General features: G+C 47.9%; 1 long non-coding RNA gene across 1 annotated transcript; it reads right to left on the bottom strand.

The window, feature by feature from the left end:
* Positions 1-15,121: 15,121 nt before the first annotated feature.
* LOC106509732 (uncharacterized) lies at positions 15,122-21,114 on the bottom strand. The gene is made up of 4 exons (XR_002342489.2): positions 21,011-21,114; positions 19,842-19,953; positions 16,395-19,091; positions 15,122-16,158 (listed from the first exon to the last, which is right to left on the bottom strand). It is a non-coding gene; the product is annotated as an uncharacterized LOC106509732 (long non-coding RNA).
* Positions 21,115-21,344: the final 230 nt, after the last annotated feature.

The following is a 21,344-nucleotide window of genomic DNA, read 5'->3' as shown; positions in this document are numbered from 1 at the left end:
TTGGTGATCCATACATGCATCAGGTTCTTGGATCAACTGTAGAAACATGGCCCTGAGGGTTAAGCATCCACATGGCTTCCTGACGTCCAACAGCTTGGCATTGAAAGCCCTGCCTTAAAAGCAGGGAAGTGGTGGGTGGAGGGCTCTGGGCAAGTTGGCCAGCAGCTCAAGGAGTAACCGAAAAGAGGTGACTCAGCCTTTCTGAACCTCACCTTCCTCATCTGTAAACCCAGCTAGTTAAATCTATGGACTGGGCTGTTGCACTTTTTAAATAAATTAGCATACTGAACCTAGCTCAGTGACTAGCACAGACCTCTCTCACATGTTAACTAGGAACAGTATCCGATGGTTCTGCCCTGGGAGAGAGGGACTTGCCCGAGGATGCTCCTAACTGTTGACAACCCTGTACCCACTCACCCCTTTACGGCCACCCACCCACCACATCCACAGCCTCTAAAAAGGGAAACCAGGGAGTTCTTGTTGTGGTGCAGCAGAAACGAATCCGACTAGTATCCATGAGGACACAGGTTGGATCCTTGGCCTCGCTCAGCAGGTTAAGGATCTGGTGTTGCCGTGAGCTGTGGTGTAGGTTGCAGACATGGCTCAGATCCTGCATTGCTGTGGCTCTGGCATAGGCCAGAAGCTGTAGCTCCGATTGAACCCCTAGCCTGGGAACCTCCATATATATGCCTCGGGTACAGTCCTAAAAAGCAGAAAAAGAAGCGGGGGGGGGGAGGACCAGAGCTCTGGTTATTTATTTTTGTTCAAAAAATGATGTTTCAGTGGTAAAGGCACAGCTAATTCTTAAGCTTCATGGGAAACAATAATAACAGTGCCCAGAATACTGGGAGATGTGCTCTCTGCAGCCCTTGGCGATAACCCAGATTCTGCAGGTGTCAGGGGCAGCGGTTGTCTTCACACATCACTTCATACTGTTTTGCTCAGTTCCCCCTAAGCAGACAATGCTGTCTGTCCACCCTGGACCTTTCACTGGTCATAGGGTTTTTCTCTGAACCATGGTCATTTGTCTTGGATTCTGTTTTGCCCCAACTCTTGAGAACAGAAGTTCCATTTTTTTAGAAAGAAAAGAGAAGTCAGCCAACCTGAGGGAAACATTTTGAGATTTTTACCCAAATCCGATCAATGGATGCTGCAAAAACATAAAGATAGTTAAGGTTTTCTACCAGAAGAGAAAAGGGAAAATCCAAAAGTGCAACTGTCAAGGCTCGTCAAAGAGTGTTTCCAGCCCCTCGATCCCTGGGGGTCTGCAGATGATGAAAAGGGTTACCAGTTTTGTTAAAGACCAGATTTCCTACTGTAGGGCATCAGGTGAAGGATCCAGCATTGTCTCTACAGTGGCTCAGGTTGCTGCGGAGGTGTGGGTTCAGTCCCAGCCTGGTGCAGTGGGTTAAGGATCCAGCGTTGCCATAGCTGTGCCGCAGGTCTCAGATGCAACTTAGATTTGATTCCCTCACCCAAGAACTTCCATATGCATGGGTGCAGCAAAAAACAAAACCAAAGATAAACAACAACAACAAAAATAGATTTTTAAAAAAATGCCTGAGCTTTTCCCCTTCCATTAATGCTTACTTATAATGCTACAGATAAATCACTCTCCCAAGTGTCTTTCCCTGGGACCTTATTATTTTCTTTGATAGTTTTGTAAGGCCTAACCAACCACAAAGGCGGGTGCTGCTGGGTTTAGCAACTCCCCAGCAATGGGCTAGGACCCTCGGTGGTGCAGAGACATAGGGCCCTGCCTCCTGCAAGAAGGCACTTGGATTCTTCATGGCATGGGCCAGTGGTGACCCGAACCTTCATACGGAGCCTGAAAGTCCAACCATATCTGGCTGCTGCATGTTTATTGCTGTCAAGAAAGTGGGGGTTGGGGGACGCAGAGATGAGAGGTGCTGTGTTGGGGGAACACGAGATCTGGAGACAAACCATCTCTTGCACTGGCAACCACCTGTGCCTCTAATGCAATCTCTAGTTGAGGTGACACAATACTGTCTTCTACCAAAAAGTCGAGGAGAGACCAGGTCTCCTTGGTGAAGCTTCCGGGTGTGGCCCCTTGCCCACCACCTTGCCTTTCCATGAATACAAAGGGAGTTTGCCAAGCAAGGGTTAATAAAAGTAATGACTGAACAAGCATTTCTTTGCCAAATCTGCAAGACACACTCTCAGCCCCAAGACCAAATGGTTTCAGTTCCCTGCTCCCCCTCCTCCCTCCTGCCTTCAAGATTATCCTGGGGGAACGCTGGGCAGAGAGCAGGTTAGAAATCTGAGCGCTCCATCCTCCCACAGCCTGCAGACAAATCTGCTCTGTTTTTCTTAGGATAACCTTGCCGTGGCTCTCACTTCTGTTCTGTGTCACCTTATTTGAATGTTTCTTTATATTGGTATCAGGCCCCAGAGCAAAGGTCAACTGTTTCTTCTCAGTGAGCCCATCACCAAGGCTCCCGAGTTACCAGGGGACTGTCCCTCACTCCTGGACAGAAAATGACAACGACGCCTGGGGCCAGCCCTGGACCAGGCAGAGCGCCTTAGGCAGGATATTGGGGACTCTCTCTATCTCCCCTTTTATTAGAGCTCCCAGCTGTCTTCCACCACACCCACCTGCCCTTTCTGTTGGGGCCTCCTCCACATCGGTCTTCAGTTGTTAACGAAGCCCGTTTCCCCTTATCGCTTTCCTAGCTTGTTCTCAGATGCTTGTCACCTTCGAGCCTCGGCTACAAATAAGGATAATGAAGGTGCTGCTTCCTGGAATCATAGCCTTGGAGAATGAGGCTGGCAGTGGAAAAGGCCAATGCCAGGCTGGCACATGGTAAGGCCTGGGAAGTGGTATCATTTCCAGTGTTGCCATAATCCATCCTGCAGATGGTGAACACTGGGAAAGGAACAAATAAGTGCCAGCTGGTTGAATCCCCTCGGTTTGCATGGAGGAACCAAGGCTCAGAGGGTGGCACTTCATTTTCTGATGTTCAGGCTGCACAGGCATAGCTACGGTTAAGAGCCTGTCTCCGAAAGCCTCTCTCTGCAGGAAGCTGCAGGAAGGCCTGGGGCTCTACTTCCTCGGCAAAGCCTGTGGGACTCCCACATCCAAAGTCTCAGCAGTGAAAACTGCCCAGGTGAGGGTGAAGTGAGGGAAAAGCTGGGTTTGACTTGACACAGAACTCAGCTTTTTTTTTTTGCTTTTTTTTTTTTTCTGTCTTTTTAGGGCTGCACCCGAGGCATATGGAAGTTCCCAGGCTAGGGGTCGAGTCAGAGCTGCTGCTTCCAGCCTACACCACAGCTCACGGCAATGCCAGATCCTTAACCCACTGAGCAAGGCCAGGGATGGAACCTGCATCCTCATGGATACTAGCCGGGTTTGTTTTTGCTGAGCCACAAGGGGAACTCCTCCAAGAGGTACTTCTGATCACAACTACCAACTCAATCTTCTAAGAACGAAATATGGCAGAGTTCATTTCTTCTACTGAGAAACAATGATCATAATAAAGATAATCATAATAACTTAGAAAAGGCCACCAAGGAGTTCCTATTGCAGCTCAGCAGGTTAAGGACCCAACATTGTTTCTCTGAGGATGCAGGTTCAATCCCTGCCTCACTGAGTGGGTTGGGGATCAGGTGGTATTACCGTGAGCTGTGATGTAGGCCGGCAACTGCAGCTCCAATTCAACCTGGGAACTTCCATAGGCTGCAGTTGCAGCTGTAAAAAGGAAAAAAAAAAAAAAAAAGTGCGTGAAGGTCAAGCCTAAGGGCATCTAGATTAGGATGTGCCCTCACAGTCCAGAATATGAGCTGTCTGTAGAAGTAGAAGGACATGGTCTTTCCTCACAGAATCAATACATTAGGGAAATAGCCCCCAAAATGCCCTGTTCCCCTCAGCCCAGCAGGGCTCAGACTCAGTGTTAGCGGTCATTATCCTCAACAGTCTCCACACTTGAGATTTCCAATCAAGACCTTCTCTCAAGGCAAATTCCAAATATTGACAAAGCTGTGCCCTACTTCATCTCTTTCACGCTTTAAGTTGTGTTTGGGGATGTGACAACAGCCAGTACCCTATGGGCTTACTGCCACCCTGAATCCTGCCCTTTCAGAGCCCCCTCCTCCCCCCGCCACTGGCCTCACCCAGCAAATGTGGATGACAGGTCCTGTCAACAGCCTCATTTTACCCAGAAAGACCACCAGGTTCTGAGAAGGCAGAGCCCTTGCCCAGCACCTGGTTAGAATAGGAAGCTTCAGCCCCACCCCCAACCCCACCACTATCCCCCACCCCCACCACCCCCACCCCATCTCCAGGGTGGGGCTGGGGATTGAGTTTAATCATGTGGCCAATGGTTGGCTCAAGCACGCCTCTTGATGAAACCCCAGATGAAACCTGAAACAGCGAGGCTGGGGGGCTTCCTGGTTGGTGAACAAATTGATGTCCCAGGAGGGTGGCACGCCCTGATTCCACCAGGACAGAAACTTCTGCACCTGCCCCGGTGCCCTCCCCTCTCCAACCCCCCCAGACCTTGCTGCCCTATGTATCTCTTTATCTGGTTGCTCCTTTGTATCCTTTTTTTTTTTTTTTTTTTTTGTCTTTTTTGTCTTTTTGTTGTTGTTATTGTTGTTGCTATTTCTTGGGCCGCTCCCGCAGCATATGGAGGTTCCCAGGCTAGGGGTTGAATCGGAGCTGTAGCCACCGGCCTACGCCAGAGCCACAGCAACGAGGGATCCGAGCCGCGTCTGCAACCTACACCACAGCTCACGGCAACGCCGGATCGTTAACCCACTGAGCAAGGGCAGGGACCGAACCCGCAACCTCATGGTTCCTAGTCGGATTCGTTAACCACTGCGCCACGACGGGAACTCCTCCTTTGTATCCTTTTAAAGAAAGGGGTCATTGTGGAAGTTCTCCTTGTGGCTCAGCAGAAACTAACTGGACTAGTATCCATGAGGATGCTAGGTTCGATATCTGGTCCAGCTCAGTGGGTTAAGGATCCAGGGTTGCTGTGGCTGTTGTGTAGGCCCGCTGCCACAGCTGTAATTCGACCCCTAGCCGGGGCACTTCCATATGCACCAGGTATGGCCCTAAAAAGCAAACAAAAAAAGGTGGGATCATTGTTAAGTATAACCCTTTCCTGAACAATGGAAAATAGAGTTATTCTAGCCAATTATAGAGCCTGAAGAGGGGGTGGGAACCCCCAAATTGTAGTCAGGCAGGATAGCATGGGGACTCAGGACTTGCAAAGGGTGTCCAAAGTGGTGGATGATCTTGCGAAACTGAGCCCCTGAAGCTGTGGTGTCTGCACCAACTCCAGGTCATGTCAGAATTGGTGGGAACTGTAGGACCGGTGGTGGGTGGGAGAGAATTTTCATTGGAATGGACAGCCCTCCACTCCTCCCTCCATGAGGCCCCCAGCTCGTTCTCCAGCCTCTTTCTCAGCAGCCTCTCCCCAATCACAAGGCTGCCTTTCAATCCAGTCATAACCCACACCCACTTTCTCCATCCCAGAGACTTTGTTTGACCCAAGAAGCGGGTTCACGGGCAATATCATGATTGGGAGGCAGACAGCCTAGGCTCTTGCAGGCTGAAATTCGCAATGGGAAACTCAAAAAGGAGTTATCTACCCTCTCCCACAAATAAAAAGAGGTCTCAGTTGGCAAAAAACCTCATGCTCCAACTGGAAGGTTTGGAAACACAATTTTGAGACTCATCACCAATAATGAGGTAGGCAGAACACATACAACACTGTTGGCAGTAGGTGTCCCCAGCTGTCACTGCTAGAAAACTTCCTTTCACAAATGTTTAATGGGCCACCTTCCAGAGCAGCGCGCCTTGGTGATTAGGGCCACACGGGGCCTGCCCCCACTTTGAAAGGTTAGTTTGCCCAGAAGAACGCCCCCCACCTCACTGATGTCACCGCATGTTGCTGATACAGTCAGCAGGCCTATAAATCAAGTTCCCCTTTCTTTTATTAAACTAGAGGCCAGGGACGGGGGATTTTCTGTTCTTTCCACAAATCTATTGGGAAAACACGCAGCTTTGTTTAAGACCATTTTTTATTCTTTCGAAACCCAGCATGGGATTCCATATCTTGTTCTCCTAACTCAACACATAAAGTTCCCCATGTTCCTCATGTTCCCCCATCTCCCCAACCAAACTGAACTGAAGTTTCCTCCAACAATAATAGTACATTGCAAGTTTACATTTCCAAATGACTTTCCCACACATGGCCCTTTTCATTCTTTCCAGAGCAGGAAAGCCGTTGTATTCTTCCTTTTTAAATGTGAGAAAACGAAGCCTCAAACAGAAGAGCAAGCATAGATTAAACACATATTCAGCAGGGGCCTAAGTCATGTCCATGGACTTTCCCACCCAGTCCTTTCAACATCCTATAAAGCCAGTGCTACTAATGACCCACTTTCCAGATGAGGACATTGAGACACAAGGAAGCCAAGGAGATTATTTAGGGCCCCATGGCAAGGGAATGATTGAGTCAGGCTTCTCGACCCCAGGAGTACAAACCCATCTGCATGGGCCTCCTGCCTGGGACCTCTTATCTTTTGGTGGCCTTCTAGAATGTAAGCTTCAAAGGCAAGCCCATCCTGCCTTCTTTCCTTGGAGAACATTACAGGTCTTAACTCAACGGCATGAAGAGACACCAGCCCTATCTCATCAGCTTCTTCCTTGCCCCTGCCCCCTTCCGACTCAGAGTCTCCCTTATGAAGTTGATGGGTCAAGGTCAGCAGACAGCAGGGCATCCTCAGACCTTGCCCTCCTCCCCACTGAAAATCTCCTTCTTCTTTTTTTCTTTTTCAGCTGCACCAGTGACATATGGAATTTCCCAGGCCAGGGATCAAATCCGAGCCAGGGCTTCAACCTACGCCACAGTGGCAGCAGTGCCAGATCCAAACCTACTGCACCAGCCCAGGGACTGAACCGGTGCCACCATGGAGACAAGCCAGATCGTTAACCCCCTGCACCACAATGGGAACTCCCTCAAATCTCTCCTCTTGCTGGGCTTTCTTTCCTGGCTTTCCTGATGCAAGGATCACCCCTTCCCAGCCTCCTCCCCCACCTCTGCCTGTGCCTGGAGGTCCAGTTGGGTCCCCTCTCTTCCACACTCAGAGCCACACTTACTGCCGTCTCTTCATCTCCTGCCTCCAGGTGGAAACTGCAGGTTTCCAGGGGGTCAGGCTAAAGCCTTTGAGTTGTCATGTTTGGCCCCATTACTGGATACTTAGTATGGATCCAATAAATATTTGTGCAGTTGAATCATAAACCCATAAATAGGAGTAACCAACGGTTTCAAAGCCTTATGCATTGAAAGTGCTAATAACAGCACGATAAGAACAATTAACACTCCAGGCAATATGCTAAGCTTTGAACGTGCTTTTATGTGGTCAGCTTTCACCAAAACTCTAGACTCGATGCCATTTTTATTCCCATTTTGCAGCTGAGAGAAAAAGGTTCTGAGAGGTCAGGGTTTTCCCAAGATGACATTCCTAGTAGACGACATAGTCATGACCTTGGTTAGGCCTCTGACTACAACCCCTCAGCTCCTCTGCCCCGCAGCTGGCTGTGTGGCCCTGGTCGGAGCCCCCTGCTCTCCCAGCCTCGTCTATGAAGTAAGGAGCGTGAAGGAGGTCCTGTCCAAAGGCCATCTCAACACAAAATGCCGAGGTCTCTCAAGAGCGCTCCCATTTGCGACACCTGTTCTGCCAAAGGAAATCTTGAAGCAGGAGACTCCGATTTTCCCGGAGACATCCTGTCAATGGAGGAAACACTCCTGTGAGGCCCTCAACTGCAACTGTTTTCACCATCATTTAGAGCAAGGGGCCGAAGGGGTTGCAGAAGAGAATGACAACCCTCTTTTCTTGGGGGTAATCCTCTCTAAGCCTCGCTTTGGTTCATTTGGGAAAATGTGGGTTGGGCCCAAGGGCAACAGCTGATGTTTACCCTGGGACCAGCTTGGAAGCACAGACTCAAGCCACTGGAAGGCCCTTGCAGTGTTCCACCTGGCCCAGCTCCTGCTGAGGCCTCCAACCGCCAGCCCTGCTGTGCCCTCGCTTCCTTTCTCAGCTCCTCCTGCAACCTTCTTGCTATGTCTGGAGCTCCCTCCTTCCCTGACTTCCCAGCCAGTCTGCTATTCCCCGGAGCCCCGAGGGGACCCATGCCCTCTCACCCAGTACCTGGTCCTCCTTGCTCCCAGTTCTGACACCTGTGGAGAAGCCACGCTGCCCACATGCCTGCCCACTGCAGCTCCGAAATGTGACAAGGTCCCTGAGAGCCAGGAGAAAGCCAAGGGTGGAGCCAGCTCCACATTTCTGTCCTGCACAATGGAAGCAGGTGTCTCAGTCCATTTGAGCTGCTCTACCAGCGTCCCATAGACAACAAAAAAAGTTAATCCTGACAGTTCTGGAGGCTGGAAACTTAAGATCAAGGCACAGCAGATCCAGTGCTGCTGACAGTCCCTTCCTGGTTTGCATCTTGTTGCAGCCTCACCACCTCACATGATGGAGAGAGAAACCATCTGTCTTACTACAGTTTCAAGGGCACCAATCCCATTAGTGAGGGCTCCACCCTCATGACCCAATCGTCTACCCAAAGGCCCAGCCCCGTGGCTTAGGGGTTTAGGCTTAGACGTCATTTGGAGAGGACCATTCAGTCCACAGCTCGGAACAATCAGGCACTGTTAAGTGCTCACAGTCTTGGCACTCAGCTTCTGAGTCAACCCAGAATCAGCCAGAGATGTGGACCAGACGCGACCAATCAGAAGTCCTTGCAGATCTAGCCCTGATGGGAGTAAAACACACAGACCCTCCTGGAATGGGCAGAGAGAGCAGAGAGGTCTCAGGGCACCAGGGCTGGCAGCCACCCTGGAAAGCCCCTCCTGCTGTGTTTCAGCTCTGCATTCATCCCTCAGGAAGCACCAAAGGCAGTACTAAGGACAGGAACATCAAGGGCCCCTACAAATCCTACAGACCAGGAGGATAAGCAGGAACTGGCTTCTTAGGAGCATCATTGGCTTTGGGCAACGCCGGGGCTCCAATCCCCACTTCCCACCTCTGCTGCTCTGTCATCCTAGCACGGGGACGGGGACTTATTCGTGAAATCCATCAAAGTATTCAATTGCGCACCAGTGAGGGAATCCATGTACAGTGTTCAGCATAGCTGTTGTCATCATCACATTACAATGGATCAGGGGCTCCTAGCTCCAGTTTTAACTCCACAAATGCGCTGGTTCATTGGTAACAAGCTGGACGCCTGTGACAAACGCCGTCAGAGAATATAGTTGACTCCAAAGCCTGCCTCCATCCCCCGGTGCTACCAAAGCTTATCATCAGCACTTTTCGTCAACATTTGTGGTCCTTGTTTTTCTGAAGGCCAGACGCACAGCAGGAGGGACCAGACTGTCACACGCCCAGCACCCCCACGGCTCACTTTGCCAGCAGGACATAATCCACCTCATTTTTTTTTTTCCATCAACGTCCTAAGGACTGAATTTGTGATTTTTCACTCATGAATGACAGCCAAACAGTACTGGACCCATGCCTTCTCCAAGACCACGTCTCCTATTCCTGGGCTATATTTCTTTGCTTAGTGGAAGTGGGAGTTCCAGCTCACCAGGAAAATATGCTTTACCTTCAGAGATGATTTGCCCTGAGGTCTGGATTTTCCACTCTCCTCTCTTAAGTGAGAAGTGGCTCTCGCCAAGTTCTCCTCTTTACAGGCATCTGTCCAAATCTGTGTCCCCAAAAGCTTGGCTCTTAGAGAAGCAGGAGGGAAAATAGACTCAGAGTGAAGATTCTGGAAGAGATATGGTCTGGGGGGAGGGCAGTTTGAGGCTGCAGACCCTCCCCTGCCTTACCACAGAGCCAAAGCTCTTCACTCATCTGCTTCATCTGCTGGGTTTTGAGTTTTAAATAAGAGTATTAAATATACAAACACCTTTTAAAATCCCCACACCCCATCCAGCTCTCTCATGTTACAGGTAATAAACAGGTGACAGGCTGGGGCAATTAGCATTGGTGGCTTTTGAAATACAAGCCCCTAACCCCATGATTAGTGGTCTTTTGGCCTGGGGAAAGGCCTGGAACACCCTGGAAGCATCTCAGGCCAGAGCTGCTCCCTAACAGATTCTTAAAGTTTTGCAGAAGGAGAAAAATGGACCTTCACAAATCAAGTCCTCTGTAGACATAGATATTCACACATCTTTTCTGTACCTTCACCTGGAGACTAGAAGTCCTTTATTGGCTAAAGCGGAGAGAGAAAACAGATTCTATTCCCAAATAGACCTGCACAAAATCATACATAATAGACCTGTACATTTGACCTACCCAGAGTTATCGATTTTTGTTTGTTCGTTTGTTTGTTTTTTCTTTTTAGGGCCGAACCCGCAGCATATGGAAGTTCCCAGACTAGGGGTTGAATTGGAGTTGCAGCTGCCAGCCTACACCATAGTCACAACAACATAGGCTCTGATCCACCTCTGTGAACTACACTGCAGCTCATGCCAACACCAGATTCTTCAACCACTGAGTAAGGCCAGGGGTTGAACCAAGTCCTCATGGATACTAGTCTGGTTCGTGACCTCAGAGCCACCATGCAAACTCCAGAATTATCATTTTTTAAAAAGCAACACGTGAGAGTTCCTGTTGTGGCTCAGCGGAAACCCGACTGATACATGAGGATGAGGGTTTGATCCCTAGCCTGAGAACCTCCACAGGTATGGCCCTAAAAAGCAAAAAAAAAAAATAAATAAATAAAAAAAAAAAAAAAAAAAAGAGTTCCTGTCTTGGCTCAGTGATTAACAAATCCAACTAGGAACCATGAGGTTGCAAGTTCATTCCCTGGCCTTGCTCAGTGGGTTAAAGATCCGGTATTGCCATGAGCTGTGGTGTATGTTGCAGACGCGGCTCAGATCCCACATTGCTATGGCTATGGCGTAGGCCAGCGGCTACAGCTCCAATTAGACTCCTAGCCTGGGAACCTCCATATGCCCCGGGTGCAGCCCTAGAAAAGACAAAAAAAAAAAAAAGTAATAACTTGTCAACACTTAAAAATCAGGCATTTTTGCATTAACAAAAAAAAAACACACACAGGGGATTCCCCGGTGGTTCAGTGGGTTAAGGATCTGGCATTGTCACTGCAGTGGCGTGGGTTCAATCCCTGGCCTGGGAATTTTAGCATGTCATGGGCACAGCTGAAAAAAATCCAGATTGCAGTTTTTCTTGGGGGACAAAAGTAATCAGACAGTCTGGCAACAATGATTCTCATTTTCCCATGGTGAGGACTAGCCAGAGCTGAGTGGCTTCATTCCTTTGAGAGGAGTCACGGGCTCTAGGTCCCCTGCAGCCCCATCCCTACCCTGTGGGCCCTCTCTGCCCCCCACCACCTGCCCAGGCTGCAGGCCTGTGAGCCTGCACCCCGAAATCTGACCTTGGGGGCTGATTCTCTCATTACACATCCCTCTCCTGATCCCACCGCCTCATCCTCACCCCTCTGCCCACCTAGCTGCTCCTCAGAGCAGAAAAAGAAAGCAAACATCAGCCAGCATCTGGAACTTGGACAACGGACGTCATGCTGGCCTCACGGTGTTGCCATGTCTGACACAGCAGTGCAAGGAGATAATTATGGAGTAGATCAATGAAGGCTTTGTCACTAGTGCTGGGCCTGCGTGGAAGCCTCTGATCTGTTTCCATGCTGGATTTTTAACAAAGCGCAATGTGTTTCATATCTAATGAGAGTTAAGTATTTTCCCCCCAAGGGAGTAAAATGTGAAAAGGGAGAATCACCCAATAAAGCTCTCTAACACTTATCATCCCAAAGAGACAGGACTCCCTTGACTCCAAAGATGAGACATTCCAGAATGTGTGCAGAGGAGGAAACCCTCCCAGGCAAGCCCGCCCTGCCTGGCATCAGGGCAGAGCGGCCAGGGGGCGGGCGCAGACTGTAAGGGAGCACCTGTCATCACACTTGAGTTCTGCAGGAAACCGCACAGCCCCCAGCAGCTGTGCTAAGCTTAGATGAATCTATCTCATCCTGAGTACACATCAGAACAGGAGTTCCTGTTGTGGCTCAGCAGAAACAAACCTGACTAGTATCCATGAGGGTGCGGGTCCAATCCCTGGCCTCACTCAGTGGGTTAAAGGATTTGGCGCGCCACCATGAGCTGTGGTATAGGTCGCGGATGCGGCTTGGATCCTGCATTGCTGTGGATGTGGCGTAGGCCAGCAGCTGTAGCTCCGATTCAACCCCTAGCCTGGAAATGTCCATATACTGCAGATGTGGCCCTAAAAAGCAAAAAAAGAGAAACAAACAAACAAAAACAATATTTGGACTTTGCTGCTTTCAGGTTTCCTTCTCTCCTGCATCTGTGATACCAGCCCAGGAGTGTGGGGTCCAGGCCTTCCCTCACCACCACCCAAGGCACCCCCTCTCTCCAGTGAAACAAACCTACTGTGTTTCTCCTTTGACTTTGTGCCCTCCTTGGGCAATTACAGTTACATTTTCATAAACACTTCTTGGAAAAAATTCACTAGTGTGATGAAGGAGACTACAGCACTATGCACGTTGTGGCTTACATGGTTTTTTAAGACCTGAGAATCTTAATGGAAAGTTATAAGGAATTCCAATGGGAAAAGCAAAAGATGTGGGTGTCTCAGATTCAACTATGAGTGGAAGAGGGTGAGTCTGGACTCCCAACTGCTTAGCAGCCTCCAGGTCCCCCGCTTCCACTCCACCCCTCAGGGGTTCATCAGAGTCTGAGGGGTTCACAAGTGTAACTTGAAAACCTCTGCTTGTGGGACGAGGATGGTGACTAGTGGCAGTGGTGGTGATGATAGTGGTAGCAATGCCACGGGAGGTGGTCATGATGACTGTGGTGGTGTAATTGCCGTGGAAGTGGTGATGGTGATGATGGCTGGCTTTGGCAGTGATGGAAGTGGTAAAGAAAACAGGGATGGAGGGGATGGTACTGGTGATCACGGGAATGGTGGTGTAATGCTTTTTTTTTAATTTTTATTCAAGTACAATTGATTTAAAATGTTGTATTGGTTTCTTCTGTATAGCAAAGTGACAGATATATATATATATCTTCATATATTCATATCTTCTCTTTCATATTCTTTTCCACTATGGTTTATCAGAGGATGTTGAATATAGTTCCATGTACTACGCATTAGGACCTTGTTGTTTATCCATTCTATATGTAACAGTTTGCATCTGATAACTCCGAACTCCCACTCCATCCCTCCCTAACTCTCCACCCCCTTGGCAGTCACAGGTCTGTTCCCTATGTTTTTGAATCTGTATCTATTTCATAGATAAGGTCATTTGTATCATATTGTACATTCCACATATAAGTGATATCATAGAGTATTTGTCTTTCTCTGTCTATAAACTATAAAACATTAATAAAGAAATTAAAGAGGATCAAAGAAATGGAAAGACATCCCATGTTCTTATGGAAGAATTACTATTGTTAAAATGGTCACACTACACAAAGCAATCTAGAGATTTAATGCAACCCCTATTGAATTACCTATGATATTTTTCACATAAATAGAACAAATAATCCAAAAATTTATATGGAATCATAAAAGACCTAGAATTTCCAAAGCAATCCTGAGGAAGGAAAAAGAAGCAGAAGGCATAACTCTCCCAGATGTCAGAAAATACTGCAAGGCTACAGTAATCAAAACAGTGTGGTATTGGTACAAAAACAGACATACAGATCAATGGAACAGAATAGAGAGCCCAGAAATAAACCCAAACACCTGAAATCAATTAATCTCCCATAAAGGATGCAAGACTATAAAATGGGGAAAAGTCTCCTCAGCAAGTGGTGCTGGGAACATTGGAAAGCTGCATGTAAATCTCTCTCATTTATTCTTTTCACAGCTTTCTACTGAGCCTCTACTAGGTGTCAGGCACAAGCTGGTGTTGCAGGATGAACTAGACAGTGAAATGAAATTCCAATCTTTTTTTTGAGGGGGGAGCACTCTCACGGCATTTGGAAGTGCCCCAACTAGGGGTCAAATCAGAGCTATAGCCACTGACCTATGCCACAGCCTCAGCGATGCCAGATCTGAGCCGTGTCTGCAACCTACCCCACAGCCCACAGCAACACCAGATCCTTCACCCACTGAGCAAAGCCAGGAATCAAACCTGCATCCTCATGAATACTAGTCAGATTTGTGAAATCCCAACCTTATACCTAGCAGTGGAGGCTGGCGTTAAAACACTCCCAGCAACTGAGGGGAGGGTTAAGTCAGGGGACAGAGAACTCGAAGAGCAGATCTCATCTGAGCAGCTGCTGAGTCACAGATCCACCAGCACTACGTGAGGTTGTCCTTTCTGCTATGTTGTGTACATACCATGTAACACAAGCTGACTTGGTTTGAGAATGTAGATTTAAATGTATCTAGTTATGGGAGCTTGCAAGGTAGCTTTAAGATACCATCATGGACGATCCAAGAGGTCTCCAAGCCAGCTTGAATCAACTCATCCATCAATCAATGGTAAGACAACCAGTAGCCCCTCAAAAGAACCACCTGTTCAGGGGTCATGGCCAGAGGAGAGGTCTTGGGCTGTGAGTCCTCCCCAGGAGGGAGAGTCAGCATGAGGACGCCCTTCTATCTAAGCCCACCTGCAGTACCGACGGCCCCCCCCTGAGCTGGGGGGTGGGGGTGCCCCATGGCTGGGAGGGCACTGTGATATTCTGAACACAAGACAACCAGGAAACGCACTCCAGGCTTTGTACCCAAAGGTCAGACCCCATTCAGACTTCCCCTCCCCAGAGACACAGCTTCAGAGAGGTGAGGCCGAGACCTTGGGGCAGGAAGAGTTGTAACCACAGTGCAGTGACGCAGACCCTGTCCTGAGTTGTGGCTGCAGGCCAGGCACCATGCTGAGAGCTCAGCCTACTTCAAAGGAACCTGGCTGAACAAGAATAAAGCTGGCCAGCCACCTTTCTACCTCACCTTTCTGTGTCACCAAAAGTAAACACTTAATGTATTAGTAAAACTTAAGCCAATGGCCAATTGAGGCAGCATGCCAGAGGCCCTGTATAAAAATTGTTAATCATTTTTTAAGTGAAGCTGAGTTTTTTGGGGGTTTTTTTGGTAATTTATTTTTTATTTCAATTGTATGAGACTGGCATGGGCCTGGGCACGGATTGGATGCTTCCCATTTTGGATGAGTGACTTGGGAGCCTGAACTTGTCACAGTGCCCTGTGAGTCAACTGCTCTTTAAACCAGAAGTTCCCAGCCACAGGCAGTTAAACTGTGGCTTCAAGGGAGATGCTTGCCCCACCCTCCATCGCTCACTCCTGTGTTCACTGATTCGAATGCTAATCTCATCCGGAAACACCCCCAATACCCACCCAGAAATAATGCTTTATCTGGCTGCTCCAGGTGACACATAAAATTAACCATCACACCTTGTGTGGGCAATTGAATGCTGGCTAGCTGTCAAAAGAAATTATTTAGATATGTGCATACTGTTGTGGAAAGATGTCCCTGAAACACCAGATTAAAAAAAAAAGAATTGTATCTAGTCACTTGTGGTGGAGCATGATGAAGGATAATGTGAGAAAAAGAATCTACATATATATGTGTGACTAGGTCACTTTGCTGTGCAGTAGAAAATTGACAGACCACTGTAAACCAACTGCAATGGAAAAAATAAAAATCATTAAACTAAAAAAATAAAATAAAAAAAGAATCTAGCCATAGAAAAAGATGTATTCCTTTTGTGTTAAATGAGATGCCCATATATTTGTTTACATTCATTTGTGAACAGAACAACAAATTTGGAAGGCAAGTCAACAAATTATTAATCATGTCGACAGCAAGAGCAGGTTTTAGGATGATTTTTTTACCTTATAAATTAAGATATTGGTTGATTCTTTTTGTTCCTGAAAGTGAAACTGAAAAATTATCCATTGTTTGGAGTTTCCGTTGTGGCTCATTGGGTTAACAAACCCAGCTATTATCCATAAGGATGCAGGTTCGATCCCTGGCCTCAGTGGGTTAAGAATCCAGTGTTGCAGCAAGCTGCCACATAGGTTGCAGATGCTGCTTGGATCGGGGGTTGCTGTGCTGTAGCGTAGGCCAGCAGCTGCAGCTCTAATTCAACCCCTAGCCTGGGAACTTCCATATGCCTCAGGTGTGGCCATAAAAAGAAAAAAAATGTTGGAGTTCCCATCGTGGCTCAGTGGTTAGTGAACCCGACTAGCATCCATGAGGACGTGGGTTCGCTCAGTGGGTGAAGGATCCGGTGTTGCCGTGAGCTGTGGTGTAGGTCGCAGATGTGACTCGGAGCCCTGGTGGCTGTGGCTGTGCATAGGCCGGCGGCTACAGTTCTGACTGGACCCTTAGCCTGGGAACCTCCATATGCCGTGGCTTCAGCCCTAAAAAAGAAAAAAAGACCAAAAAAAAAAAAATTATCCATTGTTCAAAAAATAAATATCGATGTTTGGGTTCCCTTTCTGCTATGGACTCAGGTAGTGATCATAAGAAGCAAGGAATTTTTACTTCAAAAAAAAAGGGGGGGGGTTATTCATGGTAATTACATACCTGGGCAGAACCCCTAGAGAACTTTTTTGCTTGAGGAGGTGGACACGAGAGTGTGTGCAGCCGCTCTGCTTGAAGGGTAGGAGCAAGCGCGTGCATGGATGGCCCAGTGGAGAACTCCAACATGGCGTGTTCAGCAGTTAAAGGGAACAAGCCAGATCCAGCTCTTAGAAAGACACAACAGTAATGAATTTTTTTCATCTCCCTCAACACAGAATTCTTGCCAAAGAAATTGACTCTGCCTCTAGTTCAGCCTTTAGAAGAACATCCATTGGTTGGGCAAAAAACAATGGGAGATCAGGTTTGCTACATGTCTCCCTCGTCTGCGCTCATGGGTCAGAAACAATAATTTTTCAGATTCAAAGCAGGATGAAGAAAAGACAAGTTGGAGTTCCCGTCGTGGCGCAGTGGTTAACGAATCCGACTAGGAACCATGAGGTTGTGGGTTTGGTCCCTGGCCTTGCTCAGTGGGTTGGGGATCCGGCGTTGCCTTGAGCTGTGGTGTAGGTTGCAGAGGCGGCTCGGATCCCGCGTTGCTGTGGCTCTGGAGTAGGCTGGTGGCTACGGCTCCGATTGGACCCCTAGCCTGGGAATCTCCATATGCCAAGGGAGCCGCCCAAGAAATGACAAAAAGACAAAAAAGAAAAGAAAAGACAAGTTTATTGAGGCAAGAGTCTCTGTTAACACAGTGGGCCGACTTCCTGATGATCAGGGAGAGCTGACCCTGAGCGCATGGTTGTGTGTGTTTTTATAGCCCGGGGAGAGGAGAGGTCTCATGATACACCTGCTGACCTGCTGATGGGTTGGGGAAAGAGGGGTCTTAGCATACACTTGCTGGATGGTTGGGGGTATATAAGACCCCAACAGGGGCTGGGTGAGGAGGGGGCAACATACCTTTCCCAGTAGTACTGCCAGAACTCAGCCTCTGCTCACTGGTGCTGAATAGAAACACGGAGACAGTTTTGGACAAAGGAGGAAAAACAGATCTATTGCTTTGCCAGGCAAAGGAGGACCACAACAGGCTAATGCCTTAAAGACTGTCCGCCCCCTTAGGAGATACTGGGAGGTGGTTTTATAGTTTGGGGAGTGAAAAATAAGGTCGCAGATAGGGATCAGGGTAGAGGCAAGCTTGCATTGTTTTCGAAGCTAGTGTTCAGTGGTCTGGTGGATTTCTTTCTGGAATAAAGAAGCTTCATTAGCATCTTCCATTTGTTGGAAGTTTTAGTCCTGCGGAAGGACTCACAGATACTGTTGTTTAGATTCCTTAAGGAGAGACCGAGACCCTGCTCCCAAAGCTGCACTATAGTTTCTTGACTGCTCCTCCCTGGACTCTGCATCCCCTCCCTTCCCTGATTAGCAACTGTTTGAACCTGCCCTTTTGAACTCAGGGAAGGTCATGGAGGCTGAAGTTTATTCCCTAAAAAAAAGAAACGGGGGACACAGAAAGGCTTGTGTGCCCAGGAGCTACAAGGCCCTGCTTGGTTTCAGCAAGGGCAGGAAGGAGTAGGCCAGGCTGCTCAAGGTCAGGAAGGGGGCATTACAATGAACAGGCAGGGTGATGATAAGGATCCGGTGATTCTTGTCTTGCCCAGAAGCTTTGAGTTCTATCTCCTTGAAGGGGCCTTGAAGTCCAACATTATGTTTGTATCCCCCAAATTCCTAATTTGAAAACTTCATGTCCAAGGTACTAGGTGGTGGGGAAGGGAGAGGGGGGTTGGGTGATTAAGAGGGCAGGCCCTCAGGAATGGGATTAGTGCTGTCATAAAAAGAGGCCCCACAGAGTGCCTCACCCCTTCCATGTGGAAGGACAGAGAGGTCTGCCGCCAGGAAGGGGGCGTTTACCTGGCCTCGATGGCACCCTGGTCTCAGACTTCCAGGCTCCAGAACTGTGAGCAACACATTTCTGCTGTGGACAAGCCACCCGGTCTGGAGTGTTTTGTTACAGCAGCCTGAGTGGACCAAGACAGAGTTCCCTGATACCCCATGAAAGCAAAAGGAACCCCAGAATGGGGGCTCTTCTCCAGACAAGCAACCTGATTTCCTCATGCTTGTGGCATAAACAGAAAATGCAGAAGGAATCCTCCATATGCAGGGCTGGGCTTCCGATTCAAACTGAGCAATTCTTAAGACATTTTTGAGACAATGGAGAAATCTGATTCTGGAGTTAGGTGTTTGTTGATAAGGAATTGCTGCTCATTTTGTTACATTTAATAGCAGCTTTGTGGTTACGTTTTTCTAAAGTCTGTGCATCTTAGCACTGTATACAGCAACCTGGCAGGATGAAAAGACATGGTGCCTGGGATGTGGTATAAAATTCCTCAGCAAAGAGGAAAGAAAGGAGAATAAGCAAGTGAAATTGTACTAACCACCCATGCTGAGTGACAGGTCGTCGGGGATTCAGTATAATCTTCTTCTCTCCTTTTGCTGTGTCTGTGAATTGTATGCAAATGTACAAGAAACGGGCTGGAAGGAAACCCATCAGTCCCAAGGATGGCAGTCTCTTGGGGCAGGTCGGGGTTGCCTGGGGCAGTGAGGAGAGAATGCTGGGTGAGAGCCATGCCTCCCCCCCATAGACATCTCATAGGCAGTGCTTTATTTCTACTATCAAAACACATGTGGAGCAAAAATGACAAGATAGTTCTAACTACCCAATCTGAATGGGGTGAGCACAAGGGTATGCATATCCTCAATACTTCTGCATATGCTTTTAATTTTTCAAAATAAAAATGGTTTTACAAAATAAAATAAAATTAAAATTAAATTTTTTTTTTTTTTTTTTGCTTTTTAGGGCAGTACCTGTGGTATATGGAAGTTCCCAGGCTAAGAGTCGAATTGGAGCTATAGCTGCCAGCCTACGCCACAGCTGCAACCATACAGAATCCAAGCTGCGTCTGCAATCTATGCCCCAGCTGGTGGCAACGCCAGATCCTTAACCCACCGAGGGAGGCTAGGGATTGAACCCACATCCTCATGGACACTATGTCAGGTTCTTAACTGGCTGAGCCACAACAGGAACCCCCCAAATGTCCTTTTTTTTTTTCTTTTCTTTTGTGGCTGCCCTGCAGCAGATGGAGTGCTACAGCTGCCACCTAGGCCACAGCTGTGGCAATGCTACATCCTTAACCCAGTGTGCCAGACCAGGGATAGAACCTGCGTCCCAGTGCTCCCAAGATGCCGCAACAGGAACTCCTGAATGTCCTTGTGTTTTTTAACAAGGTCTGCCTTCCTGGGGCTCTGGGTGGGTTCCACATAATGGTGTCCCAAAGCTTACCTCTCCAGGAAACTGGGCTCTTGCCCCTCCCTCAGTTTCTACAGCAAGAACATCCTCAGATGACAAATGCATCCAGGAGATTCCAAGGAAGAAACAGCAGAGAATTATTGCTCTAAAGAGATAGAGGAGAAAGTGAGAAATGTGTGGATTAAGGGCTAGCCGCCAGAAGTAAAACAGATGAGCAAGCAAATCTTACCTGGGGTCATATGAGGCGTTGTCCCCTTTCTTAGTGCTTTGCTGATTTCATACTTTGAAAAGTGATATATAGTGCCTTTACTGGAAAATGTAAGTCTAAAAGAACTTTTAAAGACCTATCAAGTTCTAAGTTAGTGGAGTAATTTGGGTGGCAATAAGACTTCAGCTATTTTTTGCTTATAATGTTTTGACATAGAACAAGGATGGGTACCTGGGTTCCCCACATAGAATCAGGTGCTTGGAAAACTGTGTTTGGGGGATGGATGTTCTCTTGTGCACCCAGTTAAGCCAAGCCAGGTCAAGTTACGGAAATATTTTCCACCTACGGAGGGCACCCAGTGACGGAGCCCAGGCTCTATGAGAAGAGATGGTTTTGGCTGGGTAGAGTAATCACAGCTGGAACAACCACGTTCTGATGTCTTTAAAAATAGTCCTCTTTTCTGATTTTAAATCAGCGAATGCAAATGTGAAAATGTCCATACCTTAGCCCAATAAGATGAAGGAAGGGCCTCAAGAAAACCTGTGAAGATGGTTCTGTTCTGAAATGGAGACAAATGGAAGCTTTGCCTTTGATCTTTGTGGGTGGCCTAACTGCCCTGCACTGCCCACCCCCACCCCCTACACCCACTCCTTTGCTTTTTCCTAAGCAGTCAGGACTCCTTGGAAAATGCCCCAAGCTTGTGCTTTTCTGTTACCTGATGCTTCTGAGTCGGGGGAGGGGGTTGGTGAGCGAGAGCGAGAGAAGGCGGAAGTAAGCTCAGGGGTGGAGGGACCGGGATGCTACTGCCTTGGGGAAGGAAGCAATTTTTTTTTTTTAAGATATTTGATAAACCCAAAGCAGTGTGATTAATTTGCACTAATATGAGCTGATTTGTAAAATGCAAAACAGTCATGCATTATTCATGCAAAATAGACAATTCACCAACTGGTTCTCTCCTGTGTACACAGGCAGGCAGCAGCCCCAAGACACTCACCACTCAAGGAAAAGTCCGGGGCAGAAGGACGATTCCAGGCTCTATCTGCCAGGCTCCAAAGCAGTCACTTTTCACAGCATCAAATCCAGCTGCAGGATGCAAACCTCAAGGTAAGAAGAAAGAATGTAAACTTAATTATAGAGTGGGAAAAAATACATATATATTGGGGAGTTGTTTCGTTTCCTGCTAGATTCTCAGGCCTCCAACAGTTCTGGTACCAGGTATCTGTTCAATGAATACTTTAATCAATGAATCAGTGAATGAAATTGCCGAAATAACTGATGTCTTATTAAAGCACTATTTTGTCAAAAGAAAAGTGGCCACAGTTAAGAGG

Source organism: Sus scrofa, chromosome 3, assembly GCF_054392235.1.
Source record: "Sus scrofa isolate SSC_HxYL_T2T_F1_AM1 chromosome 3, Sscrofa_HxYL_maternal_Yorkshire_Landrace_v2.0, whole genome shotgun sequence".
Lineage (NCBI taxonomy): Eukaryota > Metazoa > Chordata > Mammalia > Artiodactyla > Suidae > Sus > Sus scrofa.
Note: the sequence above shows the minus strand (reverse complement) of the source record. Positions and strands in the feature narration are given on the sequence as shown.